The sequence below is a fragment of the Cupressus sempervirens genome, chromosome 5 (genome assembly GCF_028749045.1).
Source record: "Cupressus sempervirens isolate cs-2001-9-10 chromosome 5, ASM2874904v1, whole genome shotgun sequence".
In the NCBI taxonomy this organism is placed as follows: Eukaryota; Viridiplantae; Streptophyta; class Pinopsida; order Cupressales; family Cupressaceae; genus Cupressus; species Cupressus sempervirens.
In genome coordinates this window covers 164,416,555-164,442,110 of record NC_143122.1, presented here as the reverse complement: position 1 = coordinate 164,442,110, position 25,556 = coordinate 164,416,555, and positions in this window count along the sequence as shown.

Here is a 25,556-nt window from a genome sequence, read left to right as displayed (position 1 = left end):
AGAGGATTCAAGACCAATTGGAACACCTATGTCTATTGGACATAAGATTTCAAAAAATGATGATACCAAGGAGGTAGATCAAACCACATATAGATCTATGATTGGAAAACTTCATTATGTAGTACATAATAGGCCTGAAATTGCTCTTGTAGTGGTATGGTTGCAAGATTTTCAACTAATCCAAAAGAAAATCATATGATGGCAATCAAGAGAATCATGAGGTATCTAAAGGGTACTAAATATTATGGATTATGGTACAAGAAAGGAGGAAACTTAGATTCAAAAGCTTTCATTGATGTAGATTGGGTAGGAAGTATTGATGACAGGAAGAGCACCAGTGGTGGAGAATTATTTCTTGGTAAGAGACTAGTGTCTTGGACAAGTAAGAAGCAGAATTGCATCTCTTAGTCTATAGCAGAGGCAGAGTATGTTGCAGCAATAGTCAATTATTCCAATATTGTTTGGTTCAATCAAATGTTGGCAGGTATGAAGGTAGAAATTAAGGATCTAGTGGTTATCTTCTATGATAATACCAGTGCAATCAATATATCAAAGAATCCTATGATGCATACCAAGACCAAGCATATTGCAATAAAATTTCATTTTCTGAGAGAATTGGTCCAAGGCAAAGAGGTGAGATTGGAATATGTTAATACTAAAGAAAAAATTGTAGACATATGCACCAAGCCATTACCTAAGGATGTATTTTTGTATCTATGTAATAACCCCAATAGGTTATAACTTCTTCAAACACCAAAAAAATTTATACTTCATTGGTTTGACATTTTGTCAAACACTTTGCAAGCAAGCTCTGATACCACTGTAATAACCCTTCTCAAATCTGCTCTCAAAAATGCTGATTGAAGGCTCAAAGAATTTTGTCAAACAATTCATATGCAAGGGACATATGACTGATATAGTATTTCAGCTTGCCTTAAATGACTTTTTTCCAATTTGCATCAATGAGAATCTAGTGATAGAAGATTACAATGAACTACACAATGACCTAACATGAGTGTGCTCCTCATTTTGACAATATTTAGTGCATATATTATGATCTAAGCATGAGAAAAGAACACCTACAGCCAACTGGCATTTTTGTAAACAGTTGGTATGCAAACTATCTAGCTGATAAATAATGAGATTGAATTGCTTAAATTACACCAGCAACTATTATCTTTTTGATTGCAATCAAATTTCTAATACAATGCTCATGAAATATGGCCAAGACTTTGGCATTTACATGGATTACCAAAATGACAATGCTGGTATAATGCACACTTATAGCTGAAACTTATAATACCCTAAAAAAAACAATACTAACAAGGGAACCTAGTTGTAGATGGATGTAATAATTTTTCTTCAATGCTGCCCCTTCTACTTTACTTTTTCGAACTGCTTTTCCGGCCTATTTTTTCGGTTCCGCTTTTTTCGCTTGCTTTTTCGATTCTACTTTTTTCGCCTGCTTTTTTAGTTCCACTTTTTCCACTTGCTTTTTTTATTCTACTTTTCTCACCTACTTTTTTGGTTCCTCTTTTTCGGACTGCTTTTTCATTTCTACTTTTTCGGATTGCTACCATGTTGAATCTCAAGACCATATCTTTCAATGGCGTCAAGATTTTCAGCTTGAAGGGATTCTGTCCTTCAAACTATTGAGACATAACCTCTAGAAAATTCTCCAATTTCTTTGATATTTCCAACCCTCCATAAAAGAAGCTCTTCCATTTCTTTTATAGTGTTCTCACAAGAGCTCCATCCTTCATTTTCTCAATGTAGGATAAAACATAACTCCCTTTATGTAACTTATGTCTCCAACGTGTTATAAAATAAAGGGGACTCTTTTAATTTAAATATTTCGCACAAACTATAGTCTATGCATTAATAAAGTTAAAAATTTAAATTTAACTTTATAAAATAGCTTTATCAATGCATAACAAATCTTATTAATGATAACGAAGTCTTCTTGTTGATTTTAAACAATTACCATCAACATACCATTGCTACTGGATGTCTGACCATGTCCAAAATGACTTACTATAAATAGTAAGTATGCCCAAAGTTGCCTCAGAACCCATCAGAAAGACCTGCAACTGAAACTATCTAGGCCAAATGGCCTCTAAGTCCCTTTAATGTCCTGGTTAGCCTACGGGACCGTGGGGAAATAGGCTAACGACAACATCATGCTATGAATGCTAAAAAGGGGACATTACAATCTAAGAGGTAAGCGAGGGGTTATTCCCCTATTTGAAGCTCACTAAACATCATTTAGTGGTGCATCAACTGAGTATTCTTGAAGATCAGTCAAATTGATGCAATAATGAAAGGGTGGATTGCATACTCAGTACATCAGGTACATTCAAATTCACTGAATATTATCTTTGGCATAAGATGTCAAAGAGGGAGAGTTTTTTATGTCATATCACAAAAAGTTATTAAAGAAAGACTCTGCTATATCAAAGAAATTTTTCAGAATATGTCAAAGAGGAAGAGTTTGGTGAAGAATAAACTTGGAGAGTTTGTTGATAGAGGGAGAAACTAAAGTCAAAGTCAGAGATTGATGTCAGAGGGAGTTCATAATGATAGAGGGAGTTCTCATGGATGAGAATCAGAGTGAAACTAAGGATATTATCCTTACTTTTATTTTTCTCTAAAATTTTCATTCTATTATGACATATTGCATTGCCATATCCAAAGAGGGAGATTGTGAAAACAATTGATCAATTGTATATAGTCTTTGATGTTACACAAAATGTCATATCTTTACTAGTTAGTGTATGTCAAGCTCACTCAGGCAATGAAGACAATTTCTTGTGTCTGTCAAGCATTCCAGTGCTTACCAAGTTCAAAAGACAGTATCTTCCAAGTTCACTCGGGTACTTAAGAGAATTTTTTTGAAGTTCAGTGTTAACTGAGCTCACCCAGTTAACAAACAAAAAGTTGGATGGAACTAGTGTTAACCAAGCCGACTCAGTTACCAAAGGAAGTTTATGAATTTGTAGTGTTAACCAAGTTCACTAGGTTAACACAGGAAAATAATTTTAGAGTTAGTGCTTACCAAGCTGGGTGGACTAACAAAGGATTTTATTATTTTTGCATATTGAGTCTAATGGATTTATTTTTTGGTTCTACCCAACTGAAGAGATGAAGAATTATTGTTATAAGTTGTATTCAAGCTGACTTGACAATGTCTATGACATAAGTATAAGGTCAAGTTGAGAATTGAAGAGAAGAGAGAATGTGTGGAAGATAAGAAGATGCTTAGAGGAAGTGAATTGGAAGGATAAGAAGAATATCCTTGTTGGGTTGTAAAGATTAATCTGATCAGGAAGGACCAAGTATTCGAGCCAGAATTGAGATCTGAAATGAGCAATAAAGTTGCATCAACAATCAGGTCATTTCATTGTTACTCTCTAACCATTGTAGCAATGAAATAAATCTCTTAACAGAGTTATCCTAACAGATATTTGTAAATCCTCTAACAAGGTGGCATTTCTAGATTAAAGTGTCTAAAGACCTCTAACAAAGCCACTCCTAACAAGGTGATTAAATCTTCTAATAGGGTCACACCTAATAGTGTATTTTTTAACCTTTAACAAGGTTGGATCCTAATAGGGCTCACTTCAAAAGAGTGAAAAATAGTAACTAGTTACAATTGGTAGTTTTTCCCAAATTGAGTTTCCACATTAAATCTTGGTGTCACTTGTGTTCATGCTATTTCTTTTATGTGTATGAAACTAATTTAATTAAGGTTAATCATACTTAATATCTTAAGATATGCATGTTCAATACTTGTTGAGTAATAGTTGATATCATAGTACTTTTCAAGTTATAGCATATTGATAGTGTTAATCGAGTGCCTATGTGTTAACCAAGTAACAATAGTTTCAGCAGAGTTTATGTTTTGTACTAACATCTAAGGGATCTGGGATATATTTTTGTGGTAACTGATTCACCCCTTCCCTCTTGTTAACTCATCTTATATTTCCAACAAGATCTAGTAGCATGTGTCAATTTTGTGAGTAAATAGCCCAATGGATAAAGCATTGGTCATATATTAGATGTTGGAATCTTGATATAATACATGGTGTAAATCAATCAAATCTTATAGTGTTTGTCAATAATGATCAAAAAGGTTAACCTACTCTTGATTGAGGGAGTTTTAGGGTTTTGAAGAACTGGTTATTCTTTTTCCCTCTTTACAATCCTTGGATTAGAAGAATTATAGGAAATATTCTGCTTAGTTGGAATTCATATTGCATAACTATTGTTAAGAAGAAAAAATAATGAATCCAACGTATACCCACCTGAATAGAATTAAAAGGGAAGAAGACTAACATAGTCTTAATAGTTGGCCCTATTGATTTGTTATGAATACCCATTGTGGTTTTTAGCTAACTCCTAGGCATTTCCTACATCTTCATAATGTATTTCAAATCCTGTCAAATCGAGAGCCAACAAAACTAACATATTCCTTACATCTATCGTAAGTTTATCATAATCCACTCATAAACTTTGACACTCCATTTTGAACCCAATATGTACTACAAAATGTCCCTGATGATGTTTCGTAACATATATATAATAATTACTTCACATGGATATTCTCACAATTTTAGTGTAATATAGGTCTAGGTCATAGATATCATAACCTCTAAAATAACATACAGATTTTTCAAACATTGATTCACTCAAAAGGGTTCCAAATCCCAAATATTAGGGAATTAATGCTAGTCATCCAAGAAAATAAAATGAACTACATAGCCTACTATTTGAGTTTCTCTAGATTTTATAATAAAATATTTACAATTTTGTTTTTCTTAATATTAGGCCTCAAGTTAAAGTACCTTATAAAAATTAAAAATTAAACCAACTTAATCTCTGAAGTATCAAACAAATATATTTTTTAATAATGATATAATCTCTAGTTTAGATATTTAACATGAAGATGGTTATATTTCTCCTATAGAAAAAAAATTCATAGCATAAATCCCTATAATGCAATGTTAATATCTAATAAATTCAACACAAGAGTCTAATATGTTAAAAGATAGAAACCCAATAAAGTGGTTTTTGAAACCATATAAGTTAACTCCTCAAGTATGACATCTAATTTCTCTTGTTGCATTCTAATGCCTATGTTTCATGGTAGGTCTATTGTAACTCTATGATATTCCTTTTACATTCATCATAAAAATAATATTTATCATAACTTATCATCCAAATCGAGTGTTTGATTTTGATATTATTATTTCACTCAAATATATGTTGTAATATATATTATGTACTATAGTAAACTTGATCAAGATTCTAAATCTATTGTGTAACTCTCTATAATAATTCTCTTATATAAACCTTTATGTTCATCTAAAATAATTCCTACAACTTAAAATATCAAAAATATTGCTAAATGTCACGGTGAAATTCATTTCTCTTACAAATTTCTACACATTTCAAGGTAGTTGAAATTTGGCCAAAAATGTCATCTTAAAATTGTATGTCCTATTTTAATAAAAGGAATTATTAATTCATAAATATAAATAAATCAATTGTTAAGACTTACAATGTGCAAGGTACATCTAATCTGGCTATTCATCTATTGTAGTGTGTACAACTTTGTATTAAAACTTATCAAAGTTCTATATTTCCTCAATGATTAATAAAGGGAAAAAATCTAGAAAGAAAGCATTGTAGGAACTCTTCATTTTTTTGTTAAAACATACTAAATAAATTTAGACAATATTGACATGAAGATGAAGCCTTATTATTTTGTTTACTCAATAATTTAGTCATGATTGACATTGGAACCACTATCGTACTCCCAACTAGAGATGAAAAAAAGTAACTCCTAAAACTTATATGAAATTGGTGATGCTTCTCTTGAAATGCTTTGATTCTTAAAACATTGTGTTGTTGAATTTGTCACCACCATGTTATTTCATCCTTTTTTTGTCGACTCTTACCTGAAATAGCTCCTCCGACATCTTTTTCATTGATGGTCTCTTCCTCCTTTCTAAATGAAGGCATTGTCTTGCTATCCTTGCCATATCTTCCATTTCTTATTGGTTTTGATCATGCTCAAACAGAAAAAAACTAGATAAACTTTCCTCTCTCTCCCTTCCTTAAGAGATGGGTTGTAGAGAAGCTAAAAGCTCAACTAGGACTACACTAAAATTGTATACATTCCTTTTTTCAAAGAGTGTTTTGTTCTGAATGAATTCAGATACCAACTGTGCGAATTTAGTTTGGAAGTAGCACCCAAATAATTTCACTATGTTTTTGTGACTCATCTAGGAGAGAATTGTAATTTCATTAATAAACTCATGGTCATCTTCTAGATTTAAGGCTTACTTGGACTTTTTAATAGCCACAACAATTTCATCTAATAAAAATCCTTTGAACATAGTTCCACAACAACCTCTTCCCAACACAATTTCCTCTGAATAATTATTAGAAGCTCTTACCAATTCTTTCGCAGAAAACATTCTCAAGCTTTAATCTCCCCAATGCAGATGTTATGTGTTGTTGCAATAGTTGATAATATTTGGCCTCGACAAGTTTTAAGTGGCTACTACAAAGATAGCCAAAAATGAAGAGACTGCTCCTATTTATTTTACCAAACCAGACATTGGGGGTAAAAGTATTTAGTTAGTTTTGAGTATCTTGGAGGAAGATTATTCGAATAATACAAAAACACACACAATGCAATTAAATGTTTGGTTACCCATTATTGAAGGAAAGTAAAGGCTATTTGAACTGATGGGCTTACATCCTGGCCCATTTGTAAATCCATCACCCATAAATCCTTTTACACACAAAAAATTGTATGATCCTACCAAATTATGTCATATTCCCCCTTCTTTTACTCCAACACATGTACCCTTGTTTGTATAGCTGGTACATTTCTTTATATCTAAAGATTCATCATGATTCTTAGATTTGATAGATTAATAATATAAAGATAACATTAAACATGATTATTGTTGGAAGTTCTTGATTAATATTTCTCCCCCCATTTCACCGGTTTGTTACCAAAAAAAAAAATATTGTTTTGTTGCCAATCTGTTACACTTCTGTTGTGCATTAGTGTTGATTGTTTCCTTCACAATCTTTCCTTTTCCTATGTAGAAGGCAGCTGGAGTTAGCAATGAGTTTTAGTTTGAAATCTAGAGATTTATCCTTCAACGTATACTTTTGAAATTCATCTATAAATAGAGGCATAACTACAGCTAATGTATTCCAATTATAGAGTTCTAATTCTCTCTGTAATATAGAGTATTATTCTACATTTCATTTTTCTTTATGGTAGTAGAGTTTCTATGACTCTTGGGTTGTGGTGGACTGTTTTTGTGAAAGTCTGATATTATTGCTATAGGTTTTAATATGAATGAGCAGCATCAAAGAAATATTTGGATGTTTGCAAAGCTAAAATGAATGGTTGAATGCATTGGTGTGTTTGTGAATCTTTTATATCCTAAAGGAGAATAAATAAGCCCTAGTAAAATATTGATGAAAAGAAAGGGAGGTTGGTCAAGTCCCTATGTCTATCTATTGTTGCATTAAGAGGAGAATAAAATTGTTGGAGGTAAAAATAAAAAAAAATGTTAGTATAGAGAAAAGATCGTAGAAGTGTATTGCAATTGAGATTGGTATTGTGTCAAATAAGTTTGTATCTTAATATTTTTAAATAATTGGAAATTCAAAGAGAGGATATAGTTGTGAATGTGAAGTGTGATAAATAAACTAGGTTAACTATTGGAAACTTAAAGAATGTTGTTTGTGGATTAAGTACAATGGAGAAGCAAGGTAAAGGGGTTTTAAAGGAGAATGCAAGTTTTTCTTTTGTCATAAATAATTTAGAAGAAGAACTTAAGAATGTGAAGAAATAAAAGATAGATTTAATATGTAAAAATATATTTTTGCAAGAAGAAGTGGCAAATTTAAGAAATGAAATAAGAGTAGAAAAGTGCAACTTTTTTTATCATATTACTGTTTATATAGATGCAAATGAAAATCTATAACAAAAATTAAAGTTGATTGATGGTGTTACAAAAAGAAATGACGAATCAAGGGAGAAAATGAAGAGACTAAAACAAGAGACTGGCTTGTTAAAAGATGAACTAAATCAATCAATTATTGAAAGAAAGAAATGTGTGAAGAAAAAATTAGTATGCGATATTCATGTAGTATAGAAGATTTGGAATCAGCAATTGATAAGTGTGATTTTTCTAAAGATGATAAAGAATGTAATAAAGAAAAGAACAGTGTGTTTACAAATAATACTAGATTTGATAAGAATGTCGGTTGGATTATCATGAAGAAAATGGGTTACAAAGAAAAAGGATTGGGAAAACATGAACAAGGAATTAGAGAACATGTTGAGCTAACCATGTGACCAAAGCATGAAGGACTAGGATATACAACAAATAATAATATGGGTTCAAGCAAGTTTGTTTAATGTAAACAATATATGCAATGTTCAAATTCTAGTTTAGGAAAAGGCATGCAAAAGACAAGTGTTGGGATCTGCATCCATGTAATCTTTATGGTTTAAAGAATCTCTATGAAAATACATGTTGGAATAGAGAGTGTAAAATGACTTCTATGGAGAAGTGCTTTAAAATGGACTTTGGATGGAGCTATGGGTTAAGTTGGCAAAAGATTACAGGTATGATCAAAAGTTTTTTTAAATACTAATCTTCAATTGTGAGAAATAATAAAAATCCATCAAAGTGTGAATTCTTGAGAAGGATTACAAATGGTTTGAGTACATTGGAAACACTTTCTAGCAAGACATCCATGAAAAGTGAGATTCCATAAAGGAAGAAATCTTAGAGATAGTCTCCTCATAATTAATATGATATATTTTGCTAAGTCTTTAAAGGATTTGTGGTAAGCCAAAACCACTTGTTTATGTAAAAAAACATAAAATTCCATAGAGGAGTTTGTGGTAAGACCACTTGCTTGGGTAAAAAAGAGTAAAGCAAAAGAAATTGTATTAATTGGGGGAAATCCCAAATGGTTATGGGTGAACCAGTTAAAAACTCAAAGCATAGTGATAAGAGGAACACATTTTCCAAAGTGATACTAATAAGGGGAACCAAAAAAATTATGTTGTAAATGGGTACCTAAGAAGGCTTAATGTTAGGACCCATCATATTTGAGTATTAATTTCTCCCATACAAAGAGTCATGAATGGTAGAAATTATTGGATGGTGTTGGAAGAATTAATATTTCTCCCCCTACATCACCACTTTTTTACAACATAACTATTATTTTATTGTGAGTTATGCTTCCTTTATGCATCAATATTGACTACTTCCTTCACAATTTTGCCTTTGCCCGTGTAGAAGGCAGTTAGAGTTAACAATTAATTTTAGTTTGAAATTAGGAGACTTCTCCTCCTCCAACATATGTTTTTGAAAGTCCCCTATAAATAGAGACATAACTATAGCTGATGTATTCCAATCATAGAGATGTATGAATGAATAAAATTATTTTTCATTGTATCTATTTTATTTATGTTATGTTTCTCTCTATGATAGAGTGTATTGTTCTACATTTCATTTTTCTTCCATTCCTCTACCCTGGCCACTCTTATGTATTCCAATTATAGAGATGTATGAATGAATAATTTTTTTTTTATTTTCTCTATTTTACTTATGTTCTGATTCTCTCTATGATATAGTGTATTGTTATACATTTCATTTTTCTTTAATTATTTAAGTGAGAAAGTGGAAAGGTGTTACCTTTACTATTAGTGCCATTGGAGTAACTATTTCTTTCATGCCCAGGTAGACATTTGCAAACATACCCTTTTCCTAAAGGTGCATCAAGACATTGTGCATAGATGGAACATGAATGCTACTGAACCACTACTCTACAATCTCTTTGCATTTGCAACATCTTTTTTTGTTTTAGAAGAACAGATGAAAATCCACTTGGAAGTAAATAGCAAGACTGCACAATGGAGGGAAGAATTTTCTGAATACCATTTGAAGTTTTAAATGTCAAAAATAGTAAACAAGAGCTCTGCAAGATAGAGTCCTACCTAGTGCAATATATATATAAACTGGAAGTAAAAAAATTTTAAAAATATAAATGGAGAGTGAAAGTTAAAAAGATACAAAGATAATTTTTATGGAAAATTACCAAATTTTTGAAAAAGTGTATAAATTTATATAAAAATATTTAAATAAAGAATTGAATTTAATAGTTATTATTTATATTTGAAAATGTATAATTTTAAAAAATATAAAATTAGTGAATCTTTAATTAGTTTATATCCAAAATTTATTAAAGATAAAATTTATTCAAATCTAAATAATAGTCTAAAAAATTAATAACAAGTATTTTACATTTAGTTGGTAATTACACTATGATTATAGATACTACAAATTATATATCAAATTTGATTTTTTTTAAAGAAAAAACTAGAATATTTACTATTAGAATACTAATAAATGGAGCCTGTTAAGATTACAAAACACATAAAAAGAATACAAGTATAACATTTAATGAAAAAAAAAAAAGTGGAGAAGATTGCACTATTATCCATATAGCAACTCTAAATGGCACCATTGCCAAATGTCACAATATCATTTTTACTTGAATTTCTTTGAAGAAAAATGAAAGGACTTCCAGCAAAAATGGATACAACCAATAGTGATGGGGACACAAGCCAACAACCAGAATAGACACAATAGAAAGGGGGAATTACATTAACTAAGAAAAAATGCTGGTACAAACAGTGCAGAGAAAATAAACTCAAAACATGCCCTGCGGGCTTACAATAGCATAAATCTGGAGAATATTTCTCCTTTTAGCACCTCCTCTCAAGCTCCAATCCGAACTGCCTTTTACAATGCCATAAACCTCCTTAAATAGACCTCGGAGGGTTAAGGACTAGGAGTACATTCTAGAAAGTGCTAGTGGGCATCCACCGACAAAATAGAAGGTTCCGGAAGCTGCGTTAGAAGTCGGTGCAATGCTAGAAGAATCCAGAAACGGTAGCCGAACTTCCGGGAGGCATAACTTTTGAACCGTAACTCCAATTGACGAACCGTTTACATTTTCGGAAAGCTCTCGAAGCGCTCTATAGCCCTATGGACAAGCTTTGCTCGTCCCCCATTTTTCGACCCTTTTCGAGGCCATTTAATGCCCCAAACTTGACTTTGAAGCATTCTTAGGGGGTCTCCAAAACCCAAAAAATTGTAATAACTTTCAAACCGTGGGGCCTTTTGACCTGATTCTTTTTCTGGAATGCTCTAAATCTTGATTACATTCATCTGGCCAAGTCACACCTTCTAGGTCACCAAAATGATGGTCAAATTGCATGCTCCTATTTTTTCGGGATTTTTAAATGAACTGATAGTTGAAGTATGAGAGTTGGAACCTTTATTTGAGCCAAATGGGTATCCAAAAATGCAAAGACATAAAATAGAAACTAAGTCTAAGTACATTTTTTTGGGTGACACAGGATTGCCCTTATACCTCTGGATGCTCCTGCATCAGACACCCAGGGTAGATTGAAAAGTGACCCTGTCACTTTATGGATGGTAGAGGAAATCCCAAATGGGAAACCTCAGCTGCTGAAATCCAAGTTGAGTCTTCGATCGGTCGTCCTTTCCATTTGACCAAATACTCTTCATACTGCCTGTTTCTGGTACTCCTACCCACACGATGATCTAGAATGTCTTCTATCTCCTCCTTCTTAGAAGCAGGAATTGGACATGGCTCTAAAACCAGCTCCTCATCAGCACCATCATCATGATACTCTGTCAAATCTGCAATGTTGAAAATGGGAGAAATGTGAATACCATCTGGCAGCTCCACCTCATATGCATTTCCTGAGTTATGTTTCTTCAAAATTTTGCAGGGGCCAAATTTCTTCATTTTCAGCTTGTTGTAAGTACTAACTGGAAATCTTTCTTTTCGTAAGTGTACCATGACAAGATCCCCTACTTGGAATTCCTTATGTCTTCTCCTTGCATCAGCCCTAGCTTTATACTCTTGATTCATCTTGATAATGTGTGCTTGAACCTCCTCATGTAGACACTTGATGTGTTCAGCAAATTCCTCAGCTTCAGCACTTGTTCTCTCCCCTTGTTCTATCTTTCTCAATTCTGGTGCAGTCCTTGGGCTATTTCCATATACAATTTGAAATGGTGATTTTCCAGTACTCCTATTTACAGAGTTATTATAAGCAAACTCTGCCTGTGGTAGAATCAAATCCCATCCCTTAGGCTTATCTCCAACTAAACATCTCAGCAAATTGCCCAGACTTCTATTTACCACTTCTGTTTGGCCATCAGTCTGTGGGTGATGCGTGGAACTGAATTTCAAGTCTGTTCTCAACTTCTTCCACAATGTCCTCCAGAAATATCCCACAAATTTAGTATCTCGGTCAGAAACTATACTCCTTGGAAGACCATGTAGTCTTACCACCTCTTTGAAAAACAAGTCCCTTTGTGTCCTTGGCAATCCAAGAACAAAATCCATACTTATGTCCTCCCATGGCCTTGATGGAACAGGCAATGGCTGATATAGGCCGGTATTTTGACTAAACCCCTTGGCAACTTGACAAACCTGGCAACTCTGTACAAACTTCTTCACATCCTGTGTAATTTGAGGCCAAAAATAATGTTCTCTAAGAATGGCAATGGTCTTATCCCGACCAAAATGTCCTGCCATCCCTCCACTGTGTTTCTCCTTAATCAGATTTTCCCTCATGGAACTCCTTGGAATGCACAATTGACTTCCTTTGAACAACATGCCATCCTGAATCAAATAGTCTAACCACTTGGTTCTATCTACAGCAACAGGTTCTTTACAAGATTTCCATGCTTCAGCAAAATCAAGATCCTCGGGGTACAAATTCTTGAGTTCATCAAACCCAACTACTTCAACCTGCATTGTTGTAAGCAACAATTGTCTCCTGCTTAATGCATCTGCAACCCTGTTAGATTTTCCACTTCTATGCTTTAACACAAATGTATAACTCTGCAAGAATTCTACCCACTTCATATGCCTCTGATTCAATTTACCTTGGCTATTTAGGTACTGTAATGCCTGATGATCAGTATACAAAACAAATTCCTTTGGCAATAAATAATGCCTCCATTTCTTTAAGGCCTGAACTATCGCATAGAACTCTTGATCATAAACAGAATACTTCTTCTTTGCATCATTCAATTTTTCACTAAAATATGCAATAGGCTTACCTTCTTGGCTTAATACAGCCCCAATAGCGCTACCACTAGCATCACAGTCCACCTGGAATACTTTTCTGAAATCTGGAAGTGCCAACACAGGCTGTTCAGTCACCTTTTTCTTCAACAATTCAAAACTTCTCGCAGCTGCTACAGTCCATTTGAACTCTTTTCTATCCCCTCTTATTGTATCAGTTAGAGGGGCACATATGCCACTGAAATTCTTAATAAACTTCCTGTAAAAACTAACCAGACCATGAAATGATCTTACCTCAGTAGCAGACCTTGGAGTAGGCCATTCCAAGATGGCTTTTACCTTCTCTGGATCCATTTTGAGACCTTCAGGTGATATAACAAATCCCAAATAGACTAACTCCCTTTTTGCAAAGACACACTTCTTTAGATTAATTAACAATTTCTCTTCCCTTAGCCTTTCAAAGACACTACGAATATGCAGTAAATGTTCTTCCAAAGTCTTGCTGAAAATTAAAATATCATCCAAATAGACAATAACAAATTTTCCCAAGAACTTCTTAAGTACCTCATTCATGAGCCGCATGAAGGTGCTTGGGGCGTTCGTCAATCCAAAGGGCATGACTAACCACTCATAAAGACCCTCCTTGGTCTTGAAGGCTATTTTCCACTCATCTCCTTCTCGAATCCGTATCTGATGATAGCCACTCTTCAGATCTATCTTTGTGAAGTACTGAGCTCCACTCAAGCAGTCCATAAGATCATCCATCCTTGGTAAAGGAAACTGGTACTTGATGGTTATCCTATTTATAGCTCGAGAATCTGTACACATCCGCCACTCTCCATCCTTCTTTGGTGCAAGTACTGCAGGTACTGCACATGGACTCAGGCTCTCTCGAATCAAGCCCTTCCTCAACAGCTCCTGAACCTGTCTATTTAGCTCCTCTGTTTCAGTAGGAGTCATCCTGTGAGCAGCCTTGTTAGGCAAACTAGCTCCTGGAATCAGATCTATCTGATGACTGATTTGCCTTACTGGTGGCAATCCATCTGGAACATTATCAGAGATAATATCTCCAAATTCCCCTAGTAAATCTGAAACTTCAAATGGTATTTCACTACTACCTTCTTTATCTTTCCTAGGAATCAAAGCATAGCACATACGTTGATGTTTCATGCCATCTAAAAACTTCCTTCCATCAACAAGACAAATCCTAGCACTGCTACATACCTTTTCACCTTCCTTTTTCATGGGCTTCAATTTGTGGCGAACTCCATCCTTTGTCAGAGAGTATGTGTTTGCATGTCCATCATGTATTGCATGTCTATCAAACTGCCATGGTCTACCCAAAAATAGATGGCAAACATCCATCGAAATAACATCACAGAGAACTTCATCATGGTAACTTCCAATTTTGAATTTTACTAAACATTGTTCACTTACCAGGACCTTATGATCATCTTTTACCCAAGAAATTCGATATGGTTGGGGATGCTTCTCCCTCTTGAGCTTCAGCTTAGAGACCATCTCTTCGGATACCAAGTTATCAGTGCTACCACCATCAATGATCACATCACAACATTTATCCTCACACTTGCATCTGGTACGGAACAAGCTCCTTCGTTGTCCTGGTTCATTTTTACCACTTAGTAGGACTCTTTCATTTACCAAGGTCTCTCCTCTTTCTGCATCCTCTGAATGTGATGATTGTGCATCCTCGTCCACATGAGCAACCCTAGCTTGGCCCTCAGCTCTCCTATCTGTCCTTCCTTGTCGTTGAGGGCATTCAAAGGCACGATGACCTTCTTCATTGCAATGGAAACAGGTACCACGGAAGCCTCCTCTTCCTTGCCCACGTCCTCTACCTCTTCCTCTTTGATTTCCAAAATCTTGATCACGGGAGCGATTGAAACCCTCATTCCTCTGGTTCCTACTAGTACCCTCATCTTCATTTTTCTTTTGAGTTTCATTGCGGCCTCCAGATGATCTACCGCTTCCCCTTCCTCCTTGACCGCGCCCTCTTTGTCTTCCTTCAAACCTTTTACTCAGCTTCTCTTCAACTCGTAGGGCAAACTGGTATGCTTCTTCAACGCTGGTCATTCTTACCAGACTTAATTCCTCCTAGATGCTAGGTCGTAACCCACTAATATAACGAGCAACCTTCTCCTTATTTGCTTCTGCATGCCCCGCTCTAATCAGGAGTCGGTAAAACTCCTCTGTATATTCTTGGACTGATCTTCCTGCTTGCTTTAACCCATGCATCTTCTTAAACAGATCAAGCTCATAGTCCACAGGAATGAACTGCTTCTTCAATTTGTCCACCATGCGATCCCATCTTGTGATCTTCTCCTTTCCTCTTCTAAGTCTTTCCAGTTGAACCTCTTGCCACCAGATTTTGGCATGGCCTTTTAGTTTGGCCTTTGCAAACTTAACCCTATCTGGATCCCTTATATCCTCATACTCAAAGTATTCATCCAGTTCATTGATCCAATCGATCAACTCATCTGGTTTCAAATTTCCCGAAAATATACCCACTTCAATTGTAGGTCTTTTCCCAAACCTAGAAATGGCCCTAAAAAGCCTTTCCTCTACAGGATTCAGAACTTCCCCGTCAACTTCCATTACTTCCTCTTCATTGTCATCCTCACTATTGTCATCTGCGGCAATATTTGCTCCTCTACGAAGCTCCTCTTGCAATGCTTGTACCTGTCTCTGGAGGGCTCTAACCTCCTCAGGATCAACAGCTCTAGCCCTTCCACCACCCTCTCTTCATGGAGGCATCTTCTAACTCAAACCCACAACCACACAGTCCTGGTGCAAACTGCCTCACAGTCGGCGCTCTGTCTACACACTCAGGAAAACCCGCTCTGATACCACTTGATGGGGACACAACCCAACAACCAGAATAGACACAATAGAAAGGGGGAATTACATTAACTAAGAAAATAAGCTGGTACAAACAGTGCAGAGAAAATAAACTCAAAACATGCCCTGCGGGCTTACAATAGCATAAATCTGGAGAATATTTCTCCTTTTAGCACCTCCTCTCAAGCTCCAATCCGAACTGCCTTTTACAATGCCATAAACCTCCTTAAATAGACCCCGGAGGGTTAAGGACTAGGAGTACATTCTAGAAAGTGCTAGTGGGCATCCACCGACAAAATAGAAGGTTCCGGAAGCTGCGTTAGAAGTCGGTGCAATTCTAGAAGAATCCAGAAACGGTAGCCGAACTTCCGGGAGGCATAACTTTTGAACCGTAACTCCGATTGACGAACCGTTTACATTTTCGGAAAGCTCTCGAAGCGCTCTATAGCCCTATGGACAAGCTTTGCTCGTCCCCCATTTTTTGACCCTTTTTGAGGCCATTTAATGCCCCAAACTTGACTCTGAAGCATTCTTAGGGGGTCTCCAAAACCCGAAAAATTGCAATAACTTTCAAACCGTGGGGCCTTTTGACCTGATTCTTTTTCTGGAATGCTCTAAATCTTGATTACATTCATCTGGCCAAGTCACACCTTCTAGGTCACCAAAATGATGGTCAAATTGCATGCTCCTATTTTTTCGGGATTTTTAAATGAATTGATAGTTGAAGTATGAGAGTTGGAACCTTTATTTGAGCCAAATGGGTATCCAAAAATGCAAAGACATAAAATAGAAACTAAGTCTAAGTACATTTTTTTGGGTGACACAGGATTGCCCTTATACCTCTGGATGCTCCTGCATCAAATAGAATAACAAAAAAATCAAATTAAAAATCTTCATTTAATATGAAATTTTAGGATTACCATAGTATAAAGGACAAATTTTGAAAGTTGCACAACTACTAAAATAGAGATTAACACAAAATAGTTGATTGAAAATTATAGTCTCTGTCTATAAATAGGCAAGACTAATAAAAGATCGATTATACAACAAGTTCTTAGTTTAATATAATTCTTTCGCATTAAGAAAGGAAATAGTTGGACAATTTTATGTTAGCGATGATAGGTTGTTTTGTCTCCACAACTGGTAAACTTAGATGCTAATTGTAATTATAAATGGGTACATTGTTGATTCTGGTTTTGGCTATGGAGGGGGCAAAATGCACCTCCATAACCAATTTATTTGTATTTTTTAATAAATTAAAATTCATAAAACTATTATATATAATTTTAAAATTAATTATTAAAAGTGCATTTCAGCCCCTATATAGATAGCACCATTGATTCTAATGTCAACAAAATAAATATAGTCTCTTGACATGTGGCACATCTTTATTTTAATGATTGGCTATCTACTAGCTTTTAATTATATTTGTTCCATTTCTTTATAAATTTCTTTATCTATTTTCATTCTAAATTAGAATTTTTGACAGCCTCAAGATGGTTATTCTCTTATGTGTATCTTAATCATTATCGATTCATGTAATTGTATTCAAGTTTTTTTTTAAACTAATTGTATAATACAATTAAAAAATTCAATGAAATATTGAAAGGACAGCATAAGTTTAGATAATTGTATTAGAGATAAGGGTGATTCATGTAGATGATTCATAGATATTATTAGAAGTATAATAGATATTTCAAGAGAGGAGGGAGGACAAGATATAGAAATTTAAAACATTCATATTTTGTAGATTTGAAGGACCGGGAAAGATATTCAATTAGGAGAGGAAGTATGAAAAGATTTCATGGGGATTGGGTAAAAAATGCTTAAATTATATCAAATTAATTCAGGGAAATGAAAAATAAAAAGAGGATAGAAAGGAAGCAAGACTCTTAGCTTTTCTAGTGCAATTCCAATTTTGTTGACCTAAAAAGAAAACTGCCCAATAGCCCTCATTTACTAAAGAAATTCTAGTTAAAACAACATTCAAACATCTTTAACAAGATTAAGGAGTTATTTCATTTAGAAAGGACACCTATAGACCAATATGGAGATGTAGATCATAATCATGGGGATTTAAGAGGAATAGGTTATTTATGGTGTAGAGTTATTTACATAATTGGGACCTATCTAGTAAGAGAGATATCAATGAAAGGCCATTACTCATAGATGTATTATGCCAAAAGAAGATTTGGGGGTGCCCTTTTTAAATATGCATTGGGAGAATATAAGAAAAACTAAAACTAGAAAGATTTGGAGCTAGAAATTTTTCAAAGTAAAAAGTAAAAAGTAAAAGAAGATTCAAGTGCCAAAGAAAAAATCTCAAAAACAAAATGATAAGGGAGAGAAATGCAGATAGGTCTTCACAATGCATAAATAGTTGAACTTGTAAGAAAACATTTGATAGTAATTTTTTCAGAGGAAGCGCTAGGAGAGAATATTAGACAAGTGCAAAAACAAGAAATAATTTATAAGATCTTGGAGTTATCTATTCCATTTATAGATCTGAATAGATGGATAAATGATAATTGGGAAAATGTAGGTTAGGTAACTTGTGTATACTTATTTAAAGGGTTTTTCATTGTCATTTTCAAATCTAAGTAAGGTAGAAATAATTTGTTTAGTTAGAAATGTTTTTTTTTATGAAGTCTAGAATTCACATGCAAAATTGGACCCCCAAACATCAATGTGGATGGAATATTATCAAAGATTTCCCCTATCTCAAAAAATAAGACACTATGTTGTGTGTATTGTTGGGCACAAGGAAGGTATTCCCTAGTTCTCTTAAAATCATCTCAGAATTTAGACCATGGATTAAAAATGCATCCTATGATAAGGATGAGTTGATGAGAAAATAACATCACTCAAAGACAAAAATTACAATAAATCAATGGGAAAAGATATTTTCATTAATGAGTTGGTTCATTTAAAAGAGGATCCTAGAGAAGATAAGGATTTGAGATTTTCAAGGAAGCTTTGTCTCTTTATTCCCATAAATTGAAGTTTGGGATTAGAAAAGAGGAAACATTGTATTAGAGATAAGTTCCAATAGAGAAGATCATTAGGAAGTTAAATATTTTTTAACCACATTGTGATTTTCTTATGGAAATTATTTTGGACTTTATTTCTCTATCATAAGAAGACGAGCGAATATTTGTTAATTATTGAAGGATTGAAGAGGATGGGGTGGGACATGATTCAGATAAATGTGTATTAGTGGGATCTCTAGTGGATTTTCAATGGAGGAGAGAAAATCTATTGATCAAATATTCAAGGGGAAGGAAATTGTCATAATACATTGGACTGGCTATTTGGGAAACAATTTTCAATAATTTATAGATAGACAAGAACTTTTTGTTTTTCTTATAGTCAACAAGTTTTCTATCAAGTATTATGTTCGATTAAATATTGATTGTCAAGGAAAACTCTTATTAAGGGTAATGGAAGAGATGGTAGGAATTCCAAGAGGTATTTTTCATCATGATTTTAGCATTAGAAAGAAGAGAATTATTCCTACAACATCTAAAGTATATAGCTAAAAAAAGGTGTTTCAACAAGGCATAGGAAATTTTAAAAAGGGTAAAGGAATAAGTCAAGTTGGTTAGAGGTTACTCAAAGAATGGTTTATGTGTTTAAAGGAGAAATCACATAATTAATTCATAGGAGATAGAAAATTTTATTCAAGAATGCCAGAGTAGGTGCATAAGGTAGAGGAGATATATAATGATCTATTAGCTAATGAATCCATTAAGGGAGCTATCTAAAATCAACTATAGTTTTTTTAAAACTAAGCACAAAGAAGAAACACCCAAGAAAATGAAGAGGGGACTTCCTCCAAGTAGCTCAAAGAAAAATAATATGAGTTGAGTCAATGGAGAGTTGACTAAGATCCAATAGAACCTATGAGTTTAAATAAATAATGGAGGAAATTGGTGAGAATTATGGAAAAGTCCAAAATAATTTTCACTTGACATCACTACCAATAAATAGTAAAATCAAAAACAATGATTGTGAAGATGTTAGGAGATCAAGAAGGAAGAATATTTAAGTTGATACAGAATATGAGCATGATATCTTAACAAAATTTCATAATAAAATAGTAGTATTTGATGAGAAGATAATGATAAATAAAACCTTTTAGCAATTTAGTGAATCATAGTTGAAACAATATTGTTTCACTACCAAAGGAGGGGGGATCTATACCATATGATTATGTAGAAGATAGTGAGAAATAAACCAACATAAAATGTGGTTTATCACCACTCAAATCCAATAAGAAAAAGGGAAGGGAAACTATGAGAGGAGTCAAATACTTAGCACATAAAAAATATATTGGAAGAGGATATGATAGCAAAGGAGGAAATAAATCTTGAAAGGATGCTATAAATTAATGAGATAGAGGAGGAAGAATCATATATATGGGTGGTGAGGTTGAAAGTTTTCAAAACCATAGTGATTAAGAGGAGAATCAATCATAAAGGAGTGTCTAGGGTTAATAAGAAATCTTGCATCAACCAAAAACATTGCTCTATTTTTTGTATCTGCTTGTTTTTGACAAAGTAGTTGTTTCTGCTTGTGGTTTTAGGTTGTGCATAGTTCACATCTTGTTGAGGACCTATTTTGGATCCTTACCCCAAGAGCACATAAGTTAATGTACCTTGTGCTTCAAGTTCTATGTTGATTGCTCTGGCCTTTATTTGCTATGATTTCATCTAGCAAGACATGTTATCTCTTTCAGTGCCATTTCCTTTGATGACATGGCATCTTGTGCAACTAAGATCTGACTCCTTTCTCATGTGAAGACCTATCCTTGTTAGCATGTGGACAATTAATGCCCTTCACTTGGGTTATAGTTTACTCCTCCAAGGTCGAACCTATACTGTAATTAATGCATGTCAGCCTGACTTGTGGTCTTGTTGGCTATATAGGAATTTAGATTAGCTTTAGGATAGAGGAATTAAGATAATATATAATAGATGGAAGAGGAAGAAGACAAGCTTCTAACTGTCTAATTATAATTTCTTTGTACTAGCCACAACCCAAAAGGCCTTGTAGTTGAGCATGTTGGGTGTTAATTATATATTTTATCATGTGAGTTGTATCATCAGTTAGTAAATATGTTCATGAGTTAAGTTGATCTTGTCGTTGAATATGTGTTTTCTTTTGTGTGTACTCTTGGCAAAGTGTTAGGTGATTGGACTCTGTCCTTTTTCTTCCTACCCTTGCATCAGGTGGTATTAGAGTGAGGTTTCTTTCCTTGTGAAGACTAGGATCATGGATAACCTTAATTGGATTGGTTGTAAGGTGAAAGATCTAGAATTTGACCTATAAATTGAAAAATATTACAATCTTGCAAGAACTATTGTCAAGATGGTTTGAGGTAGAGGAAATGCAAATAATGCTACTATGGATATGTTGAGGAAGATTGTAGTAAGACTTGAATTTTTTGAGACAACTCAAAAAAGAGGTGTACATCTTGAGGATGTTAGTGATGATAAAGAGGTGGCCCCTAATATGAATCCTAGAGCTAAGGTGGAACAAGATGAGGAAAGGCTTTTGAGAGCTTTTTGTAGGAAAAACTTCAAACCTATTGTTGAAGTTTCTCTCTATGATGGAAGACTTGAGACTAATGTAGTGTTGGATTGGATCTCTAAAATGGACAAGTTCTTTAAGTATGAAAATTCCCCTAATAATAAGAAGGTAAAGATAGCAGTCACCAAGTTGAAGGATCATACTTCAATTTGATGGAATCATTTGTAGACTAAAAGATGAAAAAGAGGAAAGGAAAAGATCAAGACATGGACAAAATATTAGTCCCAACTAATAATGTAACTAAGAATACTATGAATGTATGTGAAAGATTCATATCATTTGTTATGTTTTCATTGATTTCAAAGTCTTAGTTGGATGGTGTATCTAATTTAATATTTGTCTGATTATTTTACAATCGTGTAATTTTGTAATGTAATGATGAAATATATGTACTCACCAAGCTATTAATGTTAGAGTGAAATGTTTATTTTATTTCATTTATTAATTATCTTTACTCCCTTCTTAAGAATTCACTTTATGCACTTTACATTTAGTTTTAATAATTAATTAGTAATTATTAAATGTCATTTACCTCTTAGGGTTTCCCTTTTAGGTTTTTAATCTCCTTCTATAAGGATTGATCTTTTGTAATTATCTCTCATCTTTTCAGTCTGATAATATAGTTCTCATATTTTTAGAGCAAAACCCTTGCCTTTCCTTTATTTTTTCTTCTTTATGTTAGGTTCTTGCATGCAGGTTTTCTTTGGGTTTTGTGGATTTCCAATGCATATTGCTCAAATCCTTCATGGTATCAGAGTCAGATCTGTTATAGCTTGTTTAGTATTTGGAAAAAAAGAAAAACAAGGATTTGACAGAGTAGATCTAGCATTTTTTGGGTATTTTCTATGAAAATAGGGGGGGTTCTTTGATTTTTGAAACACTTTGAGGCCAAATAGACCTCACAGTTGGATTCAGAAGTTGTCAAAACCCCCCCAAATTCATGTAAAATTTGCCCAATTTTGACACAATTGGAATCTGAGGCAAAATAATATTTCTTCCAGATTGGGTACATTTCCTAAGGTGGTGATTTTTTATTTTTGACACGCAAATTGAGATTTTTTGCATATTTTTCTAAGGCAATGATTTTTTGATTTTTGGCATGCAAATCAAGATTTTCTGGTTTGAAAATTCAAATTTTTTTCATGTTTCCTCAAAGGGAAATTTTTGAATTTTTTGCATGTAAATCAAGATTTTTTGGCATTCAAATTGAACTTTTTCGCATGCGGATCAAGATTTTTGGCACGCAAATCAAGATTTTTTGGTCATAAATTGAGAATTTTGGTACGAAAACTAAGATTTTTGTGCTCAAATTGAGGTATTTTTTCAAAAAAAATTGGCATAGATCTTGAGGCATTTGGACATGTTTTCACTCAAAGTCAAATAATGCTTTTTATCTTCTAGGGGGCATAGCTTGCTCGTTTTAACTCTATTTTTCAATCTAAAAGAAGTGTTGGAAATCTCTTCTCGAGCCCTATCCAAATTCTTTGTTATTTTCATTAGTATTTCTCAAAGGTACATGTGTTTCACAAATTTAAGCCTTTTTTCTCTCTTCTTGTTTACACATTCCTACTAACAGCTAGGGTTCAGCATTTTGCATTGTGGGGGGTGTTTTGTATTATTGTTTCTATTATTTACATTAGTAAACCAGTTATTTTTAAAAAATCAATTCAAAACCTTCTAAAACAATGGTCAAGACCTCTTCTTGTCTAGAACTTCTGACCCCTCATAACTATCACACATGGAAGACCTTTATGACATAGCTTCTTTGATAAAAAAGGGTTGTGGTATTGTTTAGATATAGTGCAGCTAGTATTTTAGAGTCAACATCAAACTTTGTAGTATAGGAAAAATATGGGTAAGGAAATGGGGTTAATTGCTTTACAAGTATTCAACAACCTATAGTTTCATCTTGATGGGTGCAATATCCTTCTAGATGTGTGGACCAAGCTCGATGGATTGTTTGGTACAATGAATGAGTTCAGGGCACTTCAGATCGAGGTGGAGCTTACCTCTCATGTACCAAATTATTTTCATTCCATTAAGGACTTCGTGATGAAGTTCAAACAATAGAGATATTTATTGTAGGGTTGTGGGAAATCCAAGACTTACACTGAGTGCATCTACTTGATTCTTTCTAAGCTTCATTGGAACTTTCAAATTTTTTCCTTTGCCTTCTATTCTACCAAAGATGCTTTGGGTAATAGATTTACCATGCCATCCTTTGAGGTTTTTTGTGATCATTTGACTCAAGAGCAAGCTAAGCTCTCTCAGTTGGATTATCTCATAGACTCATAGAATTATACATGGTAGCTCGGCCATCTTTAGGGACAAAGGAGGAGACACATAAATCTCATTCTACAGAGTCTCAAATTGATTTTAGCACTCATAGTTCATCAAGGCCACCTCCTCCTAAGGGGGGTAAACCAAAGCCAAAAAGACCAAAGTGTGCTTATTGTAATAAGCCAAATCATGATGAGTCACATTGCTATGAGAAGAAGTTAGATGGCTATGTCGAACAGGTTTCAGATTTGACTGCTCTCCTTGAGAAGAGAAACATTGATATTCCTTCTACTTCTCACATATCATCTTCATCATCATAATTTTAGTCAGATGGTAAAGATATAGGACAAGGTCATGCACTATGTGCAACTTCTACTTTGCATTATTCTAGATGGTTACTAGATTTAGGGGCTTCACACCATATGGCATCTTCTTAGGATTTATTCTCTTCTTTTGAGGTTTCTCCTACTCTACACATTTTGATGGGGAACAACATTGTTATGACTATATGTGGTAAAGTTTCTATTGACATTGATAATGGTAGATTTCATGATGTACTTTTTGTTCCATCTTTGTCCTCTAACCCTCTCTCTACCTATCAGATTACACATAGTGGGATAGGGAAGACTGTTAAGTTTGCACCAGATTTAGTGCACATTAGAGATAGTGAGATAGGAAATATTATTCTTATAGGGATTGTTGATCATTCTTCCCACCTATATTCCTTCTCACATTTTGGCCCACTATTAGAGGCTCACTCTCCTTCTTCATGAGAGTCTACTGAGGTGAAGTCGGGTTGCTTGAACTTATGTGTTGTTCTTAAGACTAGTGTTGTGAATTCTACACCTCCACTTCATGTTTAGATTCTATCTATCACATAGGATTACTCTTTACCATTTCCTAACATTGTAGCTCAATTCATCAAGCCACATACTACAATTATTGAGCATATATCAAAGGATGCACATCTCCTTTGAGATGACAAATTCAACACACTTATTATCCCATCTCCATTGGAGATTCCATTTTAGGATTCCCATACATTCTCCTTTGAGCATTATCTAGGACTTCAAAATTTACCTTACATTCAAGGGCATTACCTTCCTTGTTCACTAACTTTGTTTCTTTTAGATTGGAGACACATTGATATGTTTATCGACACAATAGTTCTACCATTTTGGGGGGGGCTATGGGGTCTCAAGCTTTTATCAAAGGGGGTTTCATTGCACTTATGGTCTTGAGAGAGTCTCTTGAGATATTTTATTTGTGCATCCTTTTCTATCTCTTTTTGGAGTACAATTCTTCCCACTGAATTTTCTCTATTTCTCTATTTCATAGAGATTTGGTTGTGATTGGGTACCTCATTAGGCCTTGTTGTTGGGACCCAAGTCTGCTTTCAGCATTGTAGTTTCCTTCCTTTTTCTACATTGTTTGTAGCTACATTGTTGCTCATCTTAAGGGGGGTGTTAGTGTTGGAAATATATATGACAAGCTAAGTTACTGAGAGGGGAGGGGTGAATCAATAACCAATAAGACTTAATCCTTAATTACTAATTAATCCTTCATGTGTATTCCAATCTAATTGCATGCATGAATAACTGAAAGAATTAAAACATTCATAACACTTTGACACACAATTT